The 24489-nt window shown below is 47.1% G+C and overlaps 1 protein-coding gene across 2 annotated transcripts in view; it reads right to left on the bottom strand.

Annotated features, from left to right (window-relative positions):
- nrg3a (neuregulin 3a) overlaps nt 1-24489 on the bottom strand; it is a 141562-nt gene that overhangs the window by 69436 nt on the left and 47637 nt on the right. The window lies entirely within an intron of this gene.

Below are 24489 nucleotides of genomic sequence, written 5' to 3'. Positions count from 1 at the left end.
ACTCGTTCAAACACAGAACACTCCAAATGACTTGGAACGCTCTTGTGGCTAACTGCTAAGCTAACTCTGGTAAAAAGCCAACAAGGCTTCTCTGCTACTCACTCGTCATATTCCTACATTGGTCGAAACAAAAAAAATAATGATGAATCGCAACACGTCGTACGTACAAAATAAAATCATTTCTCAACTTTTACAAGTGTCCCTTGTTTTGAAAAAGATTATTTCCACTTAGCTGCGCAACTTCCAAAGTATTAGTAGAGTGCCGTCTAAAAATATTTCCCCAAGAGCAGCCACAAAGTTAAAATGTTTCTTTTCAGCTCAGATCCTAAACTTAATCGAGTCCGCGGTCAACGTTGGCAGCTCGAACATTCCCGGCCTGCGCATTTCATCGCCGTCGACCATTTTTTGTCCTCTTTTCTTAATTCTGCCTGACACGAGAGCGAGTGTGACGTTGCGTTAATATGCATGCGAAAATGCGCTCTGGCTTCGAACCGCGTTCCTCTTTTGATCAAGCGGCGGGCGGTCCGATGTACGAGCTCGGCCAAGTCGGGTAGGATGATGTCGCAATCACGCTCTTCGCCGTCGCAGGTGCAAGTCCAAGCAAAAGTGTGCGGCGAACGGCGCGCACGCTTGACTAAAAGCTGCCGGCTGCGTTTCCTAACGTCCCTTAATGGACGGCGAGACGCTTTGTTGTTTTTGTCTTCCTCCATCTGTCCGCGCTTCGTCTCCTTCTCGGTCGCCGTCTTCCGGCTGCGGTCGTGTCGTTTCCGCCGACGGGCCGTAAAAACCCACTTTTTCGTCTCCGGCGGCTCTCCGGAGCCGGATTACTTTTTGCGGAACGATCGCATCGGTCCGACGCGTGCGTTATCCACGAGCCTCGCAGGACAATCAAATATTGATCCATGTGTGTCACTTTCGGGGTTATTATAGTTTTGGAATTTCCATTCATTCTTTTTCATTCAATTCGTTTACAAAGCAGCTCTGTTAGTTTTTTATTAGTTTTAGTTATTTGAAAAATGCTTCGTTTTACTTTAGGTTGAGTTAGTTTAAGCATTAGATTTAGTTTAAAAAAAAATGTTTCACTATAATTATAGTTAGTTTACATTTTTTAATAAACATTTTCGTTTTGATTTGATTTTGTTGACGAAAATATTTTTGGGAATTTTAATGAGCTAGTTTTAGTTAAAGGATCTTTGTGCAGTTTGTCACTTTTTCGACTCGCGACTGCCACCTCTGGCCCAAACGGCAGCATCTGTGTCAGACTCGTGCGAGCACGTGCGCGATCTCAAAGCAATGGCCACAGTTGACAAACGAAGACACGACTTCAAATAAGGTAAAAATAATAAATTAAAAAAACTCAGCCTCTCCCCAAAGAAATTGAGGAGTGTGCGGGGTCCGCCACACGCTTATAGGTGCAGTCGGACTAAAACAGTCAGGGCTCTTCGTACTCATCTTGGCATGAGTGGAGCATGCACGATGTAAAAAAAAAAAAAAAGCTTTCGCACCCGACCTTTTTAAACGGCAAAATGCACCTTTAACTCAAATCACTTTTCATGTTTTGTCATTTTGGTTTGAAATCTGCCTCATCTTTATGACGAGGGAGAATGCTGGAGGTTTGTTTGGTTTAAAGCTTCAGCTTCCTTTCGGCTGCCTGTGGAGCGCAAGTGGCTGGAGATAATTAGAGCTTACGTTAGACTGTGGACTTGCACGCACGCACGCACGCGGGAGAGCAAAAAATGTTTACGCTGCAAGTCCAGCGGTGTAATTTAAGATGAATGGGATCTCCTGTTTGTACCAAAACAGGGCTGGCGCGTGCACATTTCCTCACGTCATTAGTGAATGCTGAGCGCGTGCACGTAAGTGTGCTCACGTGCACTTTGACTCACCAAAAGCGCTCTTGCACAACGTGAGACTCTTTTGATGTCCGCCCCGCTGCCCAGACACGAGCAATGGATCCCTGATTAGATGTCTGGAGGTGTGATTGTGTTACTAATCTCTTTGTTTGGGTTTTTTTTTCGCATGCAGAAAGCATTTGACTCCCGAGAGCGGAACAGAACCGGCGGGTCAATCGATGGCTCTGGCGCTGGATGGCCGGCGTGCACGCACGCTCGGCGAATGCGAGGATGCGCCGAGAATGTGACTTCCATATTTGACAGTCAATTTTGTGGCATCTGCCGATTGACTTGAATTTCAGTCTGACATTTTAAGCATAGCAGGAAATTGCCTTTGCCAATCAAATCCACGCTCAATTCCATTGGGCGTAAATTGTGGTCAACCAATAGTCGACGAGAGAGAGAATGACATTTCTGGGAAAAAAAAATTGCGTGTGAAGGCTGAGGCACTAAATGAAAACTTGTGGAATGACATTGAATGATGTCAAATGATATTGACATGGAATTAAAATGTTTGAACATTTTGAAATTGGAATTGTTTGGATTGGATTGACATTCGGGAGGGACTCAGCGTCGAGCCGCTACTCCTCCACGTTGAGAGGAACCAGTTGAGGTGGCTGGGGCATCTGGTTCGGAGGTGTTCCGGGCATGTCCTACCGGCAGGAGGCCCCGGGGACGACCCAGGACACGCTGGAGGGACGACGTCTCACGGGCTGGCTTGGGAACGCCTTGGGATCCATCGGAGGAGCTGGCTGAAGTGGCTGGGGAGAGGGAAGTCTGGGCTTCCCTGCTAAAGCTGCTGCCCCCCCCCGCGACCCGACCCCGGATAAGCGGAATTGAAGACGGAACGGAACGGAATTGTTTGGATTGTTCCCCAAAAATGTGGAAAAAAAAATCGGAAATGTTGGCTTTTGACAAAATTGTGCATTTTGTGGCGGGGCATAATCAATAAAACGGCTTTAATGATCTGAACAGGTTGATTTTGGAGCACCAGGAACACTTCCTGTTCAATTATCGGCCACAATGAATCAAAAACAAAATCAGCAAAATTCATTGATTATCAAATCAATTGTTAGTTGTAAACACTTTTGACATTTTCAAAAAAATTTGAGGTATTAAAAAAAGAATTGACGAGATTTGGGGAAAAAGCCTGTTAAAAAAGAAGAAGTGAAGCCCTGCGAATACTTTAGTGATAGGAACGATTGTGCCGTCGTTTTGCGCCGTAGCTTGAAATAAGCTTGACTAATTATCCTCCGATTTCGACCTTGCATTGAGAACTTCATGAAGTGATTGATGCGTTTCCATCTCGCATGTTAATGAGATCCAGTTCCGCTGCACAACGAGGACCAACCTCAAAGCACCTTGATTGCGTGCGGCGCGCGCGCCGGCTTTTCCTACTTTTCTTATTGTGCCGTGACACGAATTGCTCACGTGTGTTTCTCAACGAGGCTTGCCGCGTTCCTGCAAACTGACGCGATGTCGTTACGAGTTGTTACTTAAAGACAAGCCGCCGCGGCGCCTTGCGAACGAGTCCTCAGTTGCGTGCGTTAAGAACAAATTGGAACGCCTTCCGCGCTAATCTCTCATCCCGTCAGAGGTTTTGCAGAAACGAAGCGGCGTGATCCTTTTTTAACAAAAACAAATTGCCCCCCCCCCCGAAAAAGTGTCGTGTCGCATGACGACGTTCGAGGCGGCGCAGATCTGCGAGGCAGTTGGTGGCATTTCGTCGTCCTGCTGAGCGAGTCACATCAAAACGAAACATTTGACCCCCAACATGCACGCAAACACGGCTCGCACCTGGCCATGATCAACATTTGCCGGATCAGTCGCCATCTCAGGCAGAAAATAACAACACTGCTTCCCGCCTCCCCTTTTTTTAATGGTGAATCCTCGAAATAGATCAGGCCGATTATCGGCGCCGATAATCGGCCATTTTGACGAATATCGGTATCGGCCTTTTTTAAAATATAAATCCATCCATCCATCCATTTTCTGTACCGCTTGTCCTCACAAGGGTCGCGGGGGTTGCTGGAGCCTATCCCAGCTGGCTTCGGGCAGTAGGCGGGGTACACCCGGAACTGGTTGCCAGCCAATCGCAGTTAAAATATAAAGTCAATCTAAAACCATTTTAATCTTAGGGAGCTATTTATTAAACATTTTAAAGTATAAGAGATGCTGCTGACCCTGGGAAGCTTCGGAACTATTTGTTTTTTGAACGACAATGAAACAAAGAAACGCAAAAGTTTAAGATTTCAAGCATTTTAAAATTTTGGGGAAAATATTTACTGTAAAAAAATTATAGCGAGTTATGGTATTTACTTGCTCAAGTTTCCATTGAACTTGTTAAGACGTACTGATAACCTTCGGAGCTCCCTGAAGGTTTTGTTAGAAATTTAAAAGGACATTAATTGTCTAAGAAAAAAAAAAAATCTATATTTTGAAAAGTCTGAACAATTGTTCGATAAACATGCGTTAAGACATTACAACAGAGTCAAAAGTGGCATTTGTATTTTAAAACATTGCATATTGGCTTCAAATATCGGTTATCGGCGTCCTTGACTACTAATAATTGGCGTCGGTATCGGCCCTTGAAAAATTCACATCGGTCTATCTCAAGAAAATCCTCTAAACGATGGGACGAGCCCTGGAATGTCTGCTTGAAACCAAAATGGCCGACTTCCTGCAAAACGCCCTTGAAACATTTTTGCATGTCCCTTTTTTACGAAGGCAAACCATTTTCATGACGACACTGGATGTCATTTCTTTCCTATTTTCGATAAGCCATGATTGTGCTTTTCATTTGACAATTTTTTCTCCTCGTTCTCGCGTGATTGTACGCGTTCCCAAATTGGGATTCATTTCGATGAATTCCCTTGGTAGAAGTCTGCCAAAGTCCAAGCGCTGCATAGCTATCAGCCAAAATGGCGGCTTCAAACCAAAATGGCCGACTTGCATTTGGAGCATGAACCCTTGAGATTTTTGCAAGTTGCTACTCCAACTTGCAAAAATTGGTGCGTTGTCAGCCATGTTGAGGCTCCTCAAAAATAATAGGAATTCCTTTGGTGGGAGTCAAAACCGTCAGCATGGGGTGGGGTGGGGGGAAGGGGGAGGGGGGGGGTCTCCGAGTGGTGAGTCACCGGGGAGAAACTCTCTTTGACTGGCCCCTCGATGCTTAATTAACCTTTCCGCTCTCTCACGTCCAAACCGCCATTGCGCTGCTACGTGTGTGTGCGTGTGCGTGTGGCCGCTCTCATTTGCTAGACGACCGTCAAGTTTTCCTTTTCTGCACCACCAGCTGAACTCGCACCCCAATAGAGCGGGTACCTTCCCCCGAATCACCGAATCAAAAAGCTCGCATGACTCTGAGGTCGCCGTGAGCTGGAACGGCGTCCACCGGCGGGCAGCTGTAAAAAGCGAACTTCCCGGGAACGCCGTGGGACTCCGATGAATCGGAGGAATGAGATCGGGTCACCGACTCAACTCGGAGGTCTTCCCAGAAGCACTTCGGAGTCCTGAGATTCGGTTCCCAGACGACAGCGTAGAGTAACGCCGCAGTTCGCTTTACTGACATGAGCCCGAAAACGCCGCTTTCACTGACTTTGAAGCAATCGAATCGCCGGACACGCCGACGACCGCGACGATGGGCTTGCGTCAGCTGATCGACTCCAAGCGAGCTTAATCGCCGCAAACGCGACGAGGCTTGAGACGGTTCAGCCCGGCGACTCCAGTCCGGCGAACGCCCGTTGCCAATGAGACGCTTTTCCTTTCTGCTTTTTTTCACGCAAGATTCAACTCGTCTAAAATGTGTGTTTTTTTGCGCACGTGAATCTTTCATTGTTTTGACTCGGTAATCGCGAGGTTTCGCCGCTCCACAAACATTGCAGTTGACCCACTTTGCCAGTTTTCCCACACTAGTAATTACTGGGCTGATTAGCGGTGCTTTTTCTCTCTCTCTCTCTCTCTCTATAGCCAGCATGTGGGAGGGCAGTGAACACACGCACACACACGCGCACACGCACGCACACACAAGTATAGCGAGCGCCAGGATTCTTCCTGACAAAGAGCGGCGCGAGCACGAACAACAAGTACGACTTTAGCGACTTTAGCAGTGTTTTTTTTTTTTTGCCTCTCGGAATGAATAAATGATCCAAAGCGCCGCCGCCGCTTGTTGTTGTTGTTTGCGGGCTCGCTTGCAGTCCCTCGGGCCCAAAACACCCTCCGGCGCTGCGAACCCGGGTGACGTGCTCGGCTCCCGCGATACAACACGCGCCGCGCCGCCTCCGCCCTCGCAGAACGATCCCAGAAACATCTGGAGTCGTGTGACACTTTCAAATCTATTTCCGTTGGCTGTTCACGAATGTCGTTTTTTTTTTTTTCATTCTTTGGAATCTTTCCTCATTAACTGCACTTTATTAGTAATAACACTTGAAGCAAAAGGAGGATATTTTTTTTTTTTTTTTTAACAATTGAGATTTTCGACACCACTTATCCTCACTTGGGTGATTATTTTCAAGGTTCTTGTGCTATGACTAACATTTCAATTCTCATTGTGTTGATGAGTTTTTTTTTCAAGTTGAATTGAACTACGACTAAAACATCATTAATGACACGCGCGATACAATTTGCATGATTTGACTCATCATTTCAAACTGAGTTTAATCGACTCTCCCGCACGCCATTTTTGACTGGACTTCCGGCGCCGAACAGCGAACAAAGAAAATGTCACCGAAAAAAAAACGAAATTTGACTCCACGGTTCGTTTGAAACCGGGTCAAAGTCAATGGCATCACTTTTGCAGACTTTCTTTCAAGAAAGTGGGTGGGGCTTGTTTTGTAGCAACGGGCCGACGATGGACCTGAGCGATGCGCCCGATTGGTTCAGCAGCCCTTAAAGGGCGGGTCACCGCTGCCTTCATTCGCAATAATTATAATGATCGACCATTGCGATGATGTTACGGAGGAAGCTCGCCCCGAAAGTTGAACAATTGAAAATAATAATAATTGTAATACGTCAGCTCAAAAACCAATCAAGCGTCTTTTGCTTTTTCTTTGGCTTTCCTGTGACGGTAAGGAGGAAACGCGACGATATCTATACGGCCGGAAATATTGAGCTTCTTATCGTTTGTTTTGTTCGGCGTTTTTCTTTGCGACCATTTGCAACTGACATTTCTCCGGAAGAAAAGATGGCCTCGCACCGCCGTCATTTCCACCTCATTTCGCCGTCACTAAAAGCAGAAAGTCAACATTCCGGCAACTGTCCTTCCTTTTCTCGGTCTCTCCTTTGGTCTCTTGAGGCCTCCCTGATCTTATGTTTTTTGGATTTGTTGGGGTCTGGATGTTTCTTGGGCTGGGGAGGAGTTCTGGTGGGGGGTGTCGGGTCGGTGCTGGATTTCACCTTCCTTGGTTTTCTTCGGTCCTTCCTCGGGTCTCCTGGTGTTCGGTTTAGGTGAACGGTATGAGATTTTTTCTAATAGGTTTTCTGGTGAGCTAACAAATACACGCACGCACGCACGCACGCACGCACGCACGCACGCACATACAAAAAAATAAAAAATAAAATAAAAAAAATAAAAAATAAAAATAAAAATAAAAGAGATGATGACATTTCCGAATGAACAATACTGAGCTCTTAAAGAAAAAAAAAAGAAAAAAAAAAAGAAAAAAAAAGAAAAGAAAAAGAAAAAAAAACATTCCGGCAACTGTTGCCGTTTGTAACGTTCGCACGAGCCGCCATCAGACGGCAGCGAGCGTCCGCGCTGGCGCGTTTGACTTTTGTCGTTACTGTAACAAAAACAATTCAATCGTATTTTACGAGCCGTTTGGAATGCGCAATTTTCACCATCTTTAATTTTGAAAATGTGACGGCACCTTAACGAGCGGCGCAGTACAAAAAAAAACGGACCCGAGTCGCATCATCATCAATCTCCGAGCAGTTCTCCTGCAATGTTCCGCCTCCTGCCGGCTGAGGGACCGAGCCGAGGAGGGAAATGGAAGTCGCAAATAAATGAGACAAGAGCTCTCGCGCACATTTCCACTTCCATTTTGCATGCCGGTGACTCTAAATTGTTTCCGTCCGCGGCGCGCGCCTCCGCCGCCGCCCGCCGTCGCCGCCTCCACGCTCGGCAGGCGGCGGGCGACAGTTTGACGGGAAAATGCGAGACGGCAATTTATAATTATTGTTCCGCGAGGACTCCAGCAGTCGCAGGAAATGATCGCTAGACAAACTTTGCCGCGATCCGGATTTCTTTGCACTTGGTGGCATTTTTGGCATTTTAATCACGCGTCCTGCGAGAAGCGGAGGAAGCGGAGGCGCTTTTTTTGGTGGCAACGCTCACGAAAGGCTCACGACTGGATTTTCTGTCACCGATCTGCTATTCTTCAACTTCATTCATATGATAATGACGAGAGGTGCTTGGTAAAGCAATAAATGCTCCGAAGCGCGATGCCAAAACAATTCGATGGTGGCTCGTAACTAAAAACAAAACAAAACAGGTTCGGTCACTCTTAAGTCAAGGCACCATTGCATTTAAGGTTGCAACTATGATGAGAGGCCATTTTAAGCATTTGCCAGGTTTGTTTTTGTGACTCGTGGCAGGTGTTCCTCCTCGACTGTATCGGTTGCGCTTCGAAATGTTTCCTGATCAAAATGCCGATGGTGGCAATTTGCACAAGATCAGACACGACCCCAAAAGTTCATCACTTTGGAAACAAATGAAAAGAAAGATGGTGGTGAAATATTCAAACCATCAAACAGACTGCTTTCAATTCGACTTATTTTATGGACCGCTTGCTCCATTTTCAATTATTTACCCAGCGATTATCCAACGTATGAAGTTATAATCAGGATTTATCGCGACGCTCGGCGGCCATTTGCTTTGGCGTAAACGCTTTTGCTATTCGTTCAATGTTGCATTCCGTCCTCCTGCGCGTCACATGAAGACAAACGCAAACGAGGCCAGCGATGTTTCGCCGCGCATTTGAAAAACGTCATGAATTCATTAAGGCGAGTACGTCGGCGCGCGTCCACTGCTCATTGGACGACGATGCGCTCCAACGGGATCTTCACGTTTACTGGCCGACATCGTCAAGAGGCTCGCATGTCATTAATTATGCCGCCGATCCCCGTCGATGCCGCCCAGCATGGCATCGGGGCCTGTTAGCAAAATGCTAAGCCAGAGGTCACAGACTGACGGACGACTGGCATCCGGGTCTGCGCCGAGAAGCCCTCCGATTTGGAACCGGACCTCCTGACAAAAAAGAAGTTTGCATTTTAAGCGGCCATTATCAGTGGAGACTTTTGCGGCCAACTCAAACTTTTCCTTTTTGTCATTTTCTCAAGTTTGCCACTTGATTTGAACGCGTCGCGTTATTTTGAAACGCGGCCCGACGACTCGACGAGAGAACGTGACACACGTTGTTGGATGACTGGCAGAATTTGTAAGAAGTGTGCCATTCTTTACAGAAAATTGAGGGATCAGGCAAAAAAAAAAAATGAGACATTTCCGAAAAGAAGAATCATTTAAGAAAATGCGTCCAAAAAAGACAATAATTACGGTCGATAGCGCCTCGAAAGAAATCATCGTCGGCGGACACACGAAGAGCAACTTTTATTTGGTTGTCAGTTCGGCCTTTGTAAATGTCAACATTTCGTTATTTTGTTATTGATCATTTAACATAGCACTTGAAAACGGGTGACATATTTTTGTTGACAAGTATTGCATTGAAAATGCAGATGTTAAAACAACATTGATGACAAATAATCTTGAATTTCATTTTAGCCTTAATGACTCTCGTTTCGAAGTTCACGTTTGAGTTGAGTTCAAATAAATACAAACGTTGCCGTTAGCACGCGGGTTGCCGTTAGCACGCGGGTTGCCGTTAGCATGCGGGTTGCCGTTAGCATGCGGGTTGCCGATAGCATGCGGGTTGCCGTTAGCACGCGGGTTGCCGTTAGCATGCGGGTTGCCGATAGCATGCGGGTTGCCGTTAGCACGCGGGTTGCCGTTAGCACGCGGGTTGCCGTTAGCACGCGGGTTGCCGTTAGCACGCGGGTTGCCGTTAGCACGCGGGTTGCCGTTAGAACGCGGGTTGCCGTTAGAACGCGGGTTGCCGTTAGCACGCGGGTTGCCGTTAGCACGCGGGTTGCCGTTAGCACGCGGGTTGCCGTTAGCACGCGGGTTGCCGTTAGCACGCGGGTTGCCGTTAGAACGCGGGTTGCCGTTAGAACGCGGGTTGCCGTTAGCACGCGGGTTGCCGTTAGCACGCGGGTTGCCGTTAGCACGCGGGTTGCCGTTAGCACGCGGGTTGCCGTTAGCATGCGGGTTGCCGATAGCATGCGGGTTGCCGTTAGCACGCGGGTTGCCGTTAGCATGCGGGTTGCCGTTAGAACGCGGGTTGCCGTTAGAACGCGGGTTGCCGTTAGCACGCGGGTTGCCGTTAGCACGCGGGCTCCCCTTTCCGCTCGTTCACCGCAGCCGCTTTTTGGGTTAACCTTTAAAAGCAACGTCACGGCTGCGCAACGAGCGCGCGGCGCCGCCATCCAGCCCCCGTTAACGCGTCCGTGTTTTAATGCGGCCGCGCTGACGCTCCGCCTGCTTTTTATGAGTCATTGTGAAGTGGCTAAGGTTCGCTGTGATTTCAATAAAGCAATAGAGCAATGGCGGCTCGACAGCGCAATCAGCTCAAGCTGCGGCGAAAACCAGCCGGCTGACATTTGCCGTTGATGGCGGCTGATGTCGGCAGCTGATTAAACTGAGGATCTATTGAAGAAAGCAAAATCAATACTATGACCCCCCCCCCCCCCCAAGTTGCATGTCAGACACAATGCCTGGATTTTTGAGTGCCCAATTTACGATTATTTTGAATTAAATGCCATTACTTGGTCCAATCTTCCTTTTATTGTATTTTTTGCTGATTACATCATCGCAACATATTCTTCCACTTGTGTTTTTTAAATCTTTTGGCCGAAAACCGCCAATGGACTTTTGGGCCATTTTCAGACAAACAATTTCTGCGACCGAGTTTTTGGTGCATCTGTCATTATAAGATTCACTGATGAGTTCATCCAGCGACTCTTCATTCTCAAATAATTGAGTTGATTGCAACTGGACTGCGGTTTTGCATTCCAACAGAATGATCGCGTCGCTGGTCTCGGGGCTCGCCTCCAACTTGCGTCAACCGATGACGCCTTCTGGGCTGAAAGGCCAAAACGTCTTCTACGATGAGCTTAAAGATGCTCACGTGTTGAACCCAACTTGCCGAGGTACCGCCGGATCTGATACGGAAGCGTTTCGGGGTCATCGTTTGGTTAATTAAGGCTGGCAGAATGAAACCCGTTAATGCAAATTCCCTTTAACAGCATTATTTTAATGAATGCACAACCCTTTCTTTTATGGCCTTTTTTGTAGTGTGCTAAGTAAAAAAAAAAAAAGTTGTTATGTTTGGAGGTGGTGGATTTTTTAGGGTACAAATAAAAGAAAAATGCACATTTTGGGCGAATAAACACAAAATGCTTGAGAGAATAAAGTAAGGTATGTTTGGGGGCACAAAGAAATGGAAATTTTGCTGCAATTAATAAAAGAGGCCAAAACGACCCTTTTGTTGATGGTCCGCCGATTTTCTTGTGGCCGAGCGCCGCTCGTATATCGAGTCATCTCGTGACTTCCTCTCAATATTCGCCAAAATAATAACAAATGCAAACGGGCAGATTTGGAATGTTCTTTTTTTGTGCATTTGCATTCAATCTTCTTCCAAATTTGGAAACATTTGGATGGAAACGCCATCCAAAAAGTTACAGCGCCACCTACAGGGAACTGTTACTTATTGCGGAGGTTTACAAACCGGATTTCCGCTGGCCGAGATCTTCTTCTAAGCTTTCGCGTTGAAAAACACACTTGAGGACGACAATCATAGGCAGCAGTTTGCAAAGCTCCCTGGGAGTCAATGAGTTCATCGTACGGTTGAGGGGGAAGGCGCTTCTTCTGCGCACGGTGTCCCCCGCGCCCAAAAAGTTGAAGGACGCCATGTTGGAAAGTCCGATGGTGCTGCTTATATATTCATGACTATTTCCTGGAGTCTATTAGAGGGACATGACTTATTCAGGCGGACATTTTGATCGAAGCGCCTTCCTGTCTTCCCTTCGCCGGGCGCTCTTCCTGCGGCTTTTACCTCCTCGACCCCGCCGGCTCCTCGCAGGCTCTGATTGGACGTGACAGATTAGATCCAATTCAGCTTGGCCGGCCACTGACGAGAGGAAGGTTCCGACCCGCCGCGAACCGCTGATGAGAGAACCTTGGGGTCGCAGCCTCTCATCCATTATGGATCGCAGCGGAGGCGGGGAAAAGCGAGTGGTCGCAACGGGCCGGCGGCGCCTCGTGTGCGTGCGTTCAAGATCAGGGTTCCCTCCGGGACCGTCTTTCGAAAACTGCGGGAAAGGGACTTTTGAATAGCGCGTCAGTGCCTGCCGCATCATTCATTTGTGGTCGTGGGTTGAGCGAGAGCCAATCCCGGTCGAACCCGGGCCGGACTGGTCGCCAGCCAATCACAGGACATGTGCGTATAGACAAACAGCGGACAGCAAACATCTTCTGTCAATCCAAACGTCTGTCCACGTTTGACTTCAGTCAATCCTCATCTTTCTTCTCTTTCATTCTTCCCGTCGTCCGTCATCCGAATTCATCCCTCCATTTCCCGATGCAGCAAAATGAAAACCTTCTTTTTCCTTCTCGGCAAGCGCACGTCTTTGCATTAAGGCTCGGCGGTTTCCTTCTCGCCATTCGGCGCACGTCCAGGCAGCTGTTTTGCGCGCGGGGGGGGGGGGGGGGTTGGGGGGGGGAAGCGTTTAGAGCGGCGCCGACGCGGCGTAACGAGACGCTTTAAGTGCTATCGGGTCCGTGTCAAGCTCGGCCGTCTGCAGGCGATGTTCCACTTTGCCGCGGCAAACCGGGCTGCCAAGTGGCCAATGAGCAGCGTGAATGATGGAGCGCGCAGACGGGCCGGCGAACGAGCCCGACCGATCAACGTTCGCAACCGCCTCGTTACAAGACGCTGGCCTCCCCGGCGCCCGTCGCGCGCTTGGCCGTAAGCTTCCGAACTCCAAAAAAAGAAGAAGACGCGCGCCTCAAATCCTCTCAACTGATAATTTTGCCACAGCAGCGGCCGAGTGCCGGCAATTAGTCTATCTCATCTTAATCCGAGCGGCGAGTCGACCTGGTGGGAGCGGATGAGCGACCGTATCATTTCGACAGACTTCTCATTCAACATGGCCGCCGTGCCTGTTCAAGGACACGGCGGCCTCAGAGGAAAAGTGGCCTGGCTACTCATCCGTCCGTCCGTCCGTCCATTTTGGCTCGCGTTTGTCCTCATTAGTCTTTTCAAATCGTTTTGGTGCTCACAAAAGGCCGCTCGCGATGAATGCGGAGCGTTGACACGTGTGACAAAATAAGTTGTCTTCCTTTAGAAATGAGGCTTGCAAAACGTTCATTTTGCGATTCCAACCCTTTGCAACGTTTAAATACCGTTTATAAAAGTTGACAGTAACTCGAGTCACAGACTTTCCTAAAGATTGCGATCGTTCCAGAAACGTGGGAATGAAACGAAAATGTACAAAATAGCGACATTTGGCCACCCTGGAACCTTTGATCCGAGAACCAACATTGTTCTGTTTGGACAATTTCGAGGGTTGGGCCGATCCCGATCACATGATTGGAAATTGGGCCTGATCACGCCATTTTTAGCTGATCTGAATCGGGGGGAAAGATTGTGTTTTTAAAAAACATATAAATGTATTTAAAAAAAAAAAAAGTACATAAATAAAGGGCTGCAAAGCAACAAAATAAACCAAAATAAAAAAACACATATACAGTATATTTTTATACGTGCGGAAACAGCGCAAATAAACACAGCCAGTGGGGGAATTGTTGTTGCGGTAAGCTAATGTCAAGCTAGCGTCATGTAACAATGCTAATGTCTGCAGTATGAAAAGAATTCAATGTGGAAAGAGGAGACTTGCAACGTGTGCAAATTGAACATTCCGTGCGGTGGAAAGCTTTGAGAAACATTTAACGCAACTCCGACAGCTTCTGAGGAAGGCGGCAGTCGGCGCCGAAACTCGTCAAGGTAAAGCACAACCTTTTTTTGTCTTCAAAAAGAAAAAAAAACACACACAGGACGATAGATTTGCAGACAAGATGATGTTTTTTTTTTTTTATCCATTTCATATGCCACCTAAAAAAAACGGACGTGTCCTTTGCCGAGGTATCAGATCAGGACTCTGTATTGGCAGATTCTGAAAACCAGGTGACTCGGACTCGGATGCAAAAAATAATAATGGATTGGACATCCCTGCTTACACACAAACATGGCCGACCGAGCCCTCGTCAGTGTCAGCATTCCAAACGTCCAAGTTCGGGATATTTTCACTCTCTCAGAAGAAAAAAAGAAAGAAAAAAATGAAGAAAAAATGAAGACAAAAAAGAAGAAAAAAATGAAGAAAAAAATGAAGACAAAAATGAAGACAAAAATGAAGAAAAAAAATGAAGAAAAAAATGAAGAAAAAAAATGAAGACAAAAATGAAGACAAAAATGAAGAAAAAAATGAAGAAAAAAAACCAAGGGCAGAAACAAAAGCATAATTGCTGCTGTTTGATTCCAGCTGCCCGACAAGTGCAAACATCCAACTGTGTGTTTTCACGTCTGCTTTGCACACCGGAAATGACTTTTTCTGTAGCAAAGTTGTACAATTTTAAACAAACAAAAAAAAGAACGGCAGACGACTTTCTCACAACTTTCTGCAAGAAACTAAAGCAGCTTGCGTCTGCTCGGCTGACGGTGCTGCAGGGAGTCTTGTGGGACCGATGCCGGGCAGCAAGACTCGATCCTTTTTATATCTACAGACGACACGCGCGCGCACACACACGCACGCACGCACACGGCGCACGCACGCACGCTTTAAGAATAGATCCTTCATTCAGATTGTGCACGTTCCCTCGTGAGAACCTTATTCCTGGCCTCAACGACATACACACACTTGACAATCTTATGTGGAAAGATGGATGGACGGATAGACAGGCAGAAATGCATGCTCGATTGGGTTCAGCTCAGGTGATTGACGTAGCAATTGCAAAACATTCCACTTGTTTGCTTTCAAAAACATTGAGCTTGCTTTCGGGTACGTTTGAGGTCGTTGTCCATCCGCACGGCGACAAACCAAGACACCAACGAGTGCAACGATTAATCAACTATAAAATTAATCGTCAACAGCCTCCGTTTAACATAAATCTCCGGAAATGTCCGTCTTTCAACGGCAAAAAAAAAACACCACTTGGGCCTCTCATAAGAAAAGTGGTTAAAGTTGCAAAACGAGCGTCACCCGAGCTTGCGTCTAGAAACTTGTGTCAATCCCCAAAGTCCATACATACATTTGGCGCCTTAATGCTAAGTAATGCTTGCGCTAGCAGATAAGAGGTAGCCCCTAATTATCCAATTTCAAATGGAAGGCTGGCGAGCGCTCAAGCGTGGAATTCTCTTAAGCCCCCCGCAATGAAACGCGTCTCGCGTGCACGAAGGTGAAGGCGCGCACTTCATTTCAGTTCAGGTTTCTTCGCCGTCTGTCCATTTTCTTTGCTCTTTCTATGGACAATATGGCGGCCGTCACGCGGACCACAGGCGGAGACGCGATCCATTTGGATCCGCCTTCTCGCTGCCGCCCTCCTGGGGGGACAATAAATGGGCCCTTTTTAAAAGCTGATCGCTTTTCTTTTTCTCAAACTCCGACTCACACTGCCAGTAATAAAAGCAAACGCCGAAATTGCTCAAAAGCTTTTCTATTAAAGCTGATTGACGTGGAATTGTTGTGCGGTTTTCGTGAAGCCCGATTTGTCTGTCGTGATCAAATGTCGCATTTCAAACACACGGCGCTTGTGTTTGCGTGACATTTGCGTTCATTTTGTTAGTCTAAGTTGGCGAGGCGGGCGAGCCGGGTCCAGTTTGGGCCACAAGAGAGGAGAAGCGAGGCGGTTCAGGTAAGGATAAACACGCCATCTTTAATCTTTAATGCCGTTTTAAGCAGCTTTTTTTTTCAGGTGTATCAGCAAATAGGACTCGTACCTCACGCGTTCCAAAAACGTGGATTCATTCTGGCCGTACAACACAAAACATATTACAAGCATTGAAAATGATAAGAAAAGCAGACTCTGTTGTCGTCATGATTGTTTGCTACATTTTTGTTGCATTAGCATGTTAGCATCGCTACATTTTCATCTTAAAAATGAACCTGTTTTCAAGCAAACCAAATATATGCTATACTTTAGCAACACTGTCAACAAAGACAGCAAAAATTGTTGATGATGTCGAAATTTTATTTTTTATTTAGATTTTTTTTTATTAAAATTATTTTTCACAGCTTTAGCTAAATTCTGCTAATCATTGAGTTCCTTGCCAACTTTACAAATTTGTCAACAGTCACTACTTATCGCGACAACATTATTATCTTATGGCTACTCGGGCAAAAAACAAAAATAATATTTCCTCCATCTTTTGTTTAGCATCTGCCACGTTAGCCACACTAGCTTAGCATCGTCATTTTCTCTGTCAAACTAGAGCATAGGTGTCAAACTCCGGTCCTGGAGGTCTTGCAGGTTTTGGAGGTTTCCCTCTTCCAACACAAGCTGATTCCAATCAGCAGGATGCTTATGCAGAGCTTACTGATGAGCTAATCATATGTCAGCTGTGTTGGAGAAGGGGAACATCCAAAACCTGCAGGACTCCGGCACTTGGAGGACCGGAGTTTGACACCTATGAACTAAAGCATGTCAATATAAGTTCATGCTCACGTAAATGTCAACGGTCACTTTGACCTTTTTAGAGACATTTTGCAATCTTTTTTTTTTCTTTTTCTTTTTTTTTGTGTGTGGTGAGAAGTCTCAGATTTCCTGCTGCGTACTCGCTCTGCTAAACTTTGAGAAAGACTTTGAGATTGAATGACACTCAAGGCTCCACGCTGGGGATGTGGTGAGCTATCAGATGCACTTTTTGATTGACTCCGGGCCAATGCGACTGTTTTCCCCCCCACCACAACTTTCACTTTGCCGGCAGCGCACCGCAGTGGATTAATTTCACTGCATCCTGCACCGGCCGGTAATAATAGATGAGCGCGTGTGTGCGTGCGGGTTTTAGTTTCCTGTGCATTTGCGGAGCCATCTATTATGTAGTGCGCCTGTTAGCGACGCCGCCGACGCAAATGCTGAGAAGAGCGCCGCCCGTAGGTTCCGCCGGCGCTGCTTTTGTCACATGGGACAGCAACGTAACCCGGCACGGCGCCCAATCGCACTTTGGCGACGAGAAGAGTTGCAAGGACAAAAGCAACACGCGCAAAACCATCACCATTGCAGCTGCTTCCATTCTCCCTCTATCGATACCGGGGGTGTCAAACATACGGCCCGCGGGCCAGATCCGGCCCGCCAGGGGGTTCACGCTGGCCCTTGAGGACAGAACACAAACTGCCGTTTCATGTTCGCGCTGTCCACTGGGGGGCGCTCCGACAACCACTTCAATGACATTCGGAAACGTGGCTGCTACTCGGGATTTGATGCAACAATTTTGCACTTGCTTTCGTTAAGACATTAAAAAATATGGAATGACCTTTGACCCGACATCATTTATAGCTTATTAGGCCACGAACATACTGGCTCGCCATCTTGAGATCACATTTCAGCGAAAGTGAACTCCCGTGATCGATACCACTTATGGATTACTTCATTCCGACGAGTAGTGATCGGCTAAATTCAATCCGCTAACAATGTTTACCAAAGATGTGCAATTGTTCTGCACGAAAAAATATATACATGAACCTGTTGTGAGTAAACCACAAAATAGCGAGTGATGACCACAACATCATCCAAAGTATGTACGTTGCAGCAAGACCTCCCCCATCTGCGGTTAAGTAAAGAAACAACCCCTCCAGCCTCCATTTGCAGAAATACGATATAAGGACGCAAAGTTATGGCCGCGCATCCATGCAGTAAGTCACACTTAAATAAATCCCAGCCTGCAGCAATGAAGAGAGAGGGAGAGCGAGTGTGTGCGTGTGCGTGCGCGTGCGCGTGCGTGTGTAGTCATAGTCAAAGGCCTAATTTGACTAGCGTGTCCTACACAACGGTGTTGGAGAGACTTTGTCACATGTCCTCCACTACCACGGAGGAGGAGGATGGTGGGAAGTAGGTGGGAAGGGGGGGGGGAGCGGGGCGGGACGGGGTTGACAGTTACTGTGTGAAGCAGCGTGTGCCGGCCTGAGGTCCAATTAAGCGCAGACACGGTGACACTGTGCTAAAGATTTAGACCTTTAGATTGGGGGAAAGGAAGAGGTGGTCTCGATAAAGACTTCCTAAAGCTTACTCGCACACACACATGCAAACGCACACTCAAAGATTGGATAAAGCCAAGCCTGATAAAAAAATAAATAAAATAAAATAAAAAGCAAGAGAGGACTGGAAAAGTGACATATTATGTAAAAGTGACGTTTTTTAATGAGTTGATCATTCATCAACATTTATCTGTTGCAATACTTCACAGATTTATTTTTAAAATATAATTTCAAGCATCATTTAGACAAATATCACAGCATTATTCAAGATTTCCTAACCCATCAAAACCCAACGACCGCTACGTACAATTTGTCAAAAAGGAAGTTTCAGACACATTTTGCTGCACTTTCCCGCAGTTTCCATTTAAGACAATCCTTAAGTTGGCACGTGAACCCGTTTTTGGTCCTGAAAATGAACCTGTTTTGCGATAGTGGTCTTGTCTCATGCTAGGGAGCCAGCGCCCATGCACTGCTGGGCCAATGGTGAAAATGGATTTGATCACCATGACAACCGGAGTGGAAGCGGGGGTGTTCGGACGAGGCGAGTGATTTCTATTCCTGGAAGTAGAGCCCCGAAAGACATGACAAACATTTACAGGCACAAGAAATGTTGCCTGCCAAGCAACCAAATCACGGGCGGACAAATATTGAAAAGGTCTCGCTCAGTGGCACAATTTGAGAAATAATCAGAAGGTGGCCAGGAAGACTTTTAGCTCTAACAGTTCTCAGTAATATCCGCAATTATCTTCAACATATCTCATGTCTTGACTTTACAGGATCTTTAATGTGCACATGAGCTGCCTTTGGAGTGCAGTTATTAAGTGTAAGCTTTCATTTCGTATTAAATACTCTACGGACAAAACGCGCCTCGAATGTAATCAATTAATCCTGGCTTTCCCAAACAAAGCATTGCCGAGGGACATTTTTTTATTAGGCTGTCGATTGTCTGAGTAAAATGCCCTAAGCTGTTTTATTGATCATCAATGAGAGCGTTTGGATTCATATTTGTTGGCCTCTGTGTTATTTATTCTTAATTTATGTACAAAGTATACGCATATTTGGATGTTATGACAAGACCCGATGTTTTGGCAAAGGGTCGTCCTCACTAGCCTGTCGACTAGTTTGCAACCTGATAATCATTTGAGTCTCCGCCGGTCGTGAAGACATCTCTGCGACGTCTCCTGGAGACTCGCCGGGTTGTCACGGAATCAATCGCAGTAAAGTCAAATATGTCCGATTTCTTTCTGAGACCGTTTAGGGAATTGTTTCTGTCTTCAGCGGGTCTCTAAGACATCTCCGAGATGCTGATTTGACTCATTCTGTCTGCGACTGGGGACACCTCCAAGAGGTCTCTGTTCCGTCTCCGAGACCTGCTGGAGTTCAAGGACACGGAGGATGCCAGACGCTTAAATTAACAAGACCCCTCCATTCAGGTTTTGAGATACAAAAAGGTATTTTTAAAAAAAAAAAATTTTTTTTGGGGGATGACTGGTTTCAGAGTCCTCTTCTGATCATTGAAGTGCCAGCCAAAGAGTTCTGAAAGGTTTGTCTGAATATGAGCAGATCATCCGTTTGCCCAAAACACTTGAGAAATCCTCCAGCTGGTTTTGTCAGCTTTAAAAAAATTTATGGGAGCAAGTTCCAATGGCGGCCCGAGACTAATACGTCAAATCTTGTCCTGTCCAAGCATGCGCTTGATGAAGTCCAACCCTGAAGACCTTCATTTTCATTCCCGCTCTCATTAAAATCCAAAGGCAAGTGCATCCAGAGGCTCCTCGGCCCACTTTGCTCACCTCTCCAAGTTTCTCCTTCAAATCGCACCGTGTGCCCCCTGCAGGCCAAGAGGAGACCGCAAGCGCCCTCACAGCAGCGAGGACAAATCTCGCCATGCCACCGATTCATCAACCGAGGGACCCCTGGGGAAGCGGATCTTCTTCAAGAAATGGCCCCCCCTCAGGTTTTTTTTCCCGCTCGCACCAGAGCGGCCCCTGGCTGCTTCCCACCACATTGCGTGGCACAAATCAATTATGAATTAGAGGGAAAAAAAGATACACAGAGGCGCTTTCATGTGACAGAAGGACATCACCAGGAGACATTAAGCTGACAATGATGAGGGACAACATTCCTTGGCGGCCTCACTTCATGTCCTTCATGCTACAACATGTCTTTTTTTTTCCCTCTACAAACAATTGAGAGGACAAAGTCGGTTCTGAGAAAAATCTTTTAGCTTAGCTTAAGCAAAGATTTCATGAAATGGACTTCACAAGCCTCTTCCACTAATAGTAACACGAAATCCTGTAATCACGACTATCATGAGAACATTCGCGGAAAACTCTGAAGAAGCCTTGACGCAAAACACGCAGGAAGTCGGCCATTTTGTGTTGAAGCAGACATGTTATGGTTATTTTGGAGAGGAGCTGAAATCTTGGTACAGTGACCAATGAAAAAGTCTCAAGAGGGTATCAAAATATATCCACAGTGGGTAAGGCTCCCATTTTGGTTTGAAGCCGCCATTTTGGGGTGGTTTTGGTCATTTTTTGAAAGATGAACTTGCCTTACACATTTTGTATGATTGCAACCAAATGGCGAGCATGTAACGCAGGGGTGGGAAACGGTGGCCCCCGGGAGCCCCTGGTTGCCTTGTCTCCCTCCACCAACACACCTGATTCCATGAACAGGATCATTATCAGGCTTCGACAGAGATTGTCAGGACAGCGGCTCTTCAGGACCAGGTTTTCCTATCCCTGATGTAATGGATGACGCGGGAGATTTTGAGTTTGCGTCACCGCGTGTGAGCGGAGCGTCGTGAAACTGGTGACGCACTTCAGAACGCTTTTGAAGCCCATCTGACAGAGCAACATGATAATTATCATAAGCAGACCCACAAAAAGGTCTCAATAAGTTATGCCTGAAAAGACGCAGGAAGTCGGCCATTTTGGTCTGAAACGGTCGTATTAGCCCCTTTTTTTGGTCTCACAGATATTTGATAAATTCAGCTCTCAAAGACAGTTTGACCTGGCAGCATATTTGGTACACATCAATCATGAGTAGAAAAAAAAAAGGTCTCCAAATACTCAATCATGAGAAGACACAGGAAATCGACCATTTTGGATTGAAGTGGCAATTTCAGGACACGGTTTTCATTGATTCGGCCCCTTGAGATCATTTTACTCAACAACTTGAAATGAGGTAGGCATGTTTTATCATGAGTCGATCCACACACACACACAAAAAAAATAAATACATCAAGAAGCGATGCCTGAAAGATACAGGATGTCGGCCATTTTGGTTTAAAGGGGCCACTTAAGCCCCATTTTCTTCATGCTCAGAGTTGCTTTCGAGACGAGGTCCTCGAGCTTTTTGTTAAGTTGCCATCAAATTGGCAACGCGCTCGACTCACAGGTGACGCAAAAATTGTGAAGGACTTTCATTTTCATCTCGGGGATGCGCACCGATGAAGTTGAATGACAAGCCATGAAACTCTACGAAGTCATGAATGGTTTTGCAATTTCAACCCCAAAGATTGTTTGGCGGAGCAAAAAAATGTCATTTGGTAGACCCACAAAAAAGTCTTAAGAAGCCACGGCCAAAAAAAGACACGGAGTCTGCCATTTTGTTTTGAGAGGCCACGAGAGCTTCTTTTTTCTTCATTTCCAGAACTGCTTCAAAGACAAACTAGTCCGAGATTGGACCAATGAAATTGTCTGTCTATTATTTGGTCGCCATTAGCCGTGTGGAAAGTCAACACGAATGTTCTTCACGTGCAGCGACACGTGTGATTCCATGTCGGCTTTAGCTTTTAATGAAGCGATGGCGTCGACGCGGCTAACGAGCTTCATGAGCTCACAGCAAGGCCAGAGAAGCAGACAGGATATTTTTCCCTTTTTTTTCTTTCTCCCACATTTTCTATTTGTGGCTCCTGTGAAGAACTGTTACGCTTCTCTCACTTGTCTCACTTCTTCTCACTTCTCAGCCTCCTTCCTTCGGGGGGGGGGTTTCACACATCCCGCTCTCCCGCAAGCCCTCGCTCGCCTCGCTTCCTACGGCGCGCGCTCTCGCCGCCACCACCTCGTCAAATTACCGGGCGGGCCGCGGGAAATTCTTCTTGAGGACAACTCCTAACCTTTGCCGCCGCCGCCGCCGCCGCAACCTCCATGCTGGCATTTTACAGCGGGCGGCTGGCGGTGTCTGTTTTTTTTTTTTTTTTTGCCTCTGAGCGCGCTCACACGATAATTAATTTCCGCTGCAGAGTGCGAAGGCGCGATGCTTCCTGTGCATCTTTGTTTTCTCCCGCTTCGTCCTCCCTCAGCGCCCCCCCCCCCCCCCCCCGCCGCCCTATCATGGCAAAAAAATGCCCTGACAAAAATCAAAAATGAGCGGAAAAGAATAGCATTCAGTCCCGCTGCAATGGATTCAATTCCCAGAGAATAAAATCGCCTGGATGAACGAGAACATTAGCAGACGAGGATTATACGACTTCATTCAAAAAGTTAAAAGCTGAAAGAACAATTTGTCTTGGCAAGATTTCGCAACACAATCGAGAGCATCTAAAAATAGCACTGCCTACACAATACGGTGTTTTTTATCCATCCATCCATCATCTACCCGCTTATCTGGGGTCGGGTCGTGGGGGCAGCAGCTTTAGGAGGGAAGCTCAGAATTCCCTCTCCCCAGCCACTTCAACCAGCTCCTCCGACGGGATCCCAAGGCCGAGAGACAAAGTCTCTCCAGCGTGTCCTGGGTCGTCCCCGGGGCCTCCCGCCGGTGGGACATGCCCGGAACACCTCTCCAGGGAGGCGTCCCATACAGATGCCCGGGCCACCTCAACTAGCTCCTCTCGTCCCTCCCGGATGACCGAGCTTCTCACCCAATCTCTAAGGGTGAGCATGGACACCTTACGTAGGAAACGTATTCCGGCCGCTTGTATCCGGGGTTTTGTTCTTACGGTCACGAACCACAGCTCGTGACAATATTTGAGGGCAGGAACGTAGATCGACCGGTAAATCCTTCTTCACCACGACAGACCGATACAGAGTCCGCATCGCTGCAGACTCTGTTCCGATCCGCCTGTCGATCTCCCGCTCCATCCTGCCCTCACTCGTGAACAAGACCCCAAGATACGTGAACTCTTCCACTTGGGGCAGGATCTCAATCCCGACCCGGAGAGGGCACTCCACCATTTTCCAACCGAGGACCATGGTCTCGGATTTGGAGGTGCTGATTTTCATCCCAACCGCTTCACACTCGGCTGCAAACGGCTCCAGTGAGAGTTGAGGATCACGGCTTGAAGAAGCCAACAGCACCACATCATCTGCAAAAAAGCAGAGATGCAATGTTGAGGCCACCAAACCGGACCCCCTCAACGCCTCGGCAGCGCCCAGAAATTCTCTCCATAAAAGTTATGAACAGATTCGGAGTCCAACCTTAACTGGAAACCAATTCGACTTACTATTGGCAAGGCGGACCAAACTCTGACATCGGTAGTTCAGGGACCGAATAGCCCGTATCAGAGGGTTCGGTACCCTGTAATCTGGTCATTTTTCCGCCACTAGATGGCATAATTGTATTTGTAGGCTCAGTGCATTTTTTTTTTTTTATATTAAGAGCTATCTAATCTTTAAAATGGTAAAATACAACCTGACCCCACGCGTTGCGACTGGAACCCCCCCCCCCCCCCCGAGTACAGGCTTTAAAAATGAGTGGCGTAAAAGGAACTTTAAATGAACTCAAAATGAACGCACTCATTTTGACACCCCGAGTACAAATCGATTTAAGCAACTTGAGAATATATGAAAAATGACTTTAACAAAATGTGCCTGGTAAGAATAAATGTGTTGGCATAACTCGGCCTTTGTTGGAAATGTTTCTTCTTGGTTCCATTTGAGTTTGGCCAGTGCCTCCCGTCCTTCGTCCTTCCTGCCTTTCGCTCCACAAACTTGATTTGGGCTAAAGTGAAGCGCGGAGGCGAGGCCTGCTTCTCGCAGTTGACGGATGGCAGATTTGGAGACACACACACACGTACGCACGTACGCACACACGAAAGAGCCGCACAAATCAGTGCAGCCGCGCACACGCTCGAGTGGCGACACCAGCCGAGCGTCATCATCGTCATCATCATCTTCATCACACTGGCTGAACACACCAGAGTGAACAAGTGATGCTCAGTGGAGAGATGCCGGCGATGTGCGGCGGCGTGCGGCGGCGGCGTGACGCGCGCACACACACATGCACCAGCACA

The sequence above is a fragment of the Leptonotus elevatus genome, chromosome 13 (genome assembly GCF_054856555.1).
Source record: "Leptonotus elevatus isolate MCC_2025b chromosome 13, RoL_Lele_1.0, whole genome shotgun sequence".
Taxonomy (NCBI): domain Eukaryota; kingdom Metazoa; phylum Chordata; class Actinopteri; order Syngnathiformes; family Syngnathidae; genus Leptonotus; species Leptonotus elevatus.
The sequence above is the reverse complement of the archived record's forward strand: the minus strand, read 5'-3'. Positions and strand labels throughout refer to the sequence as shown.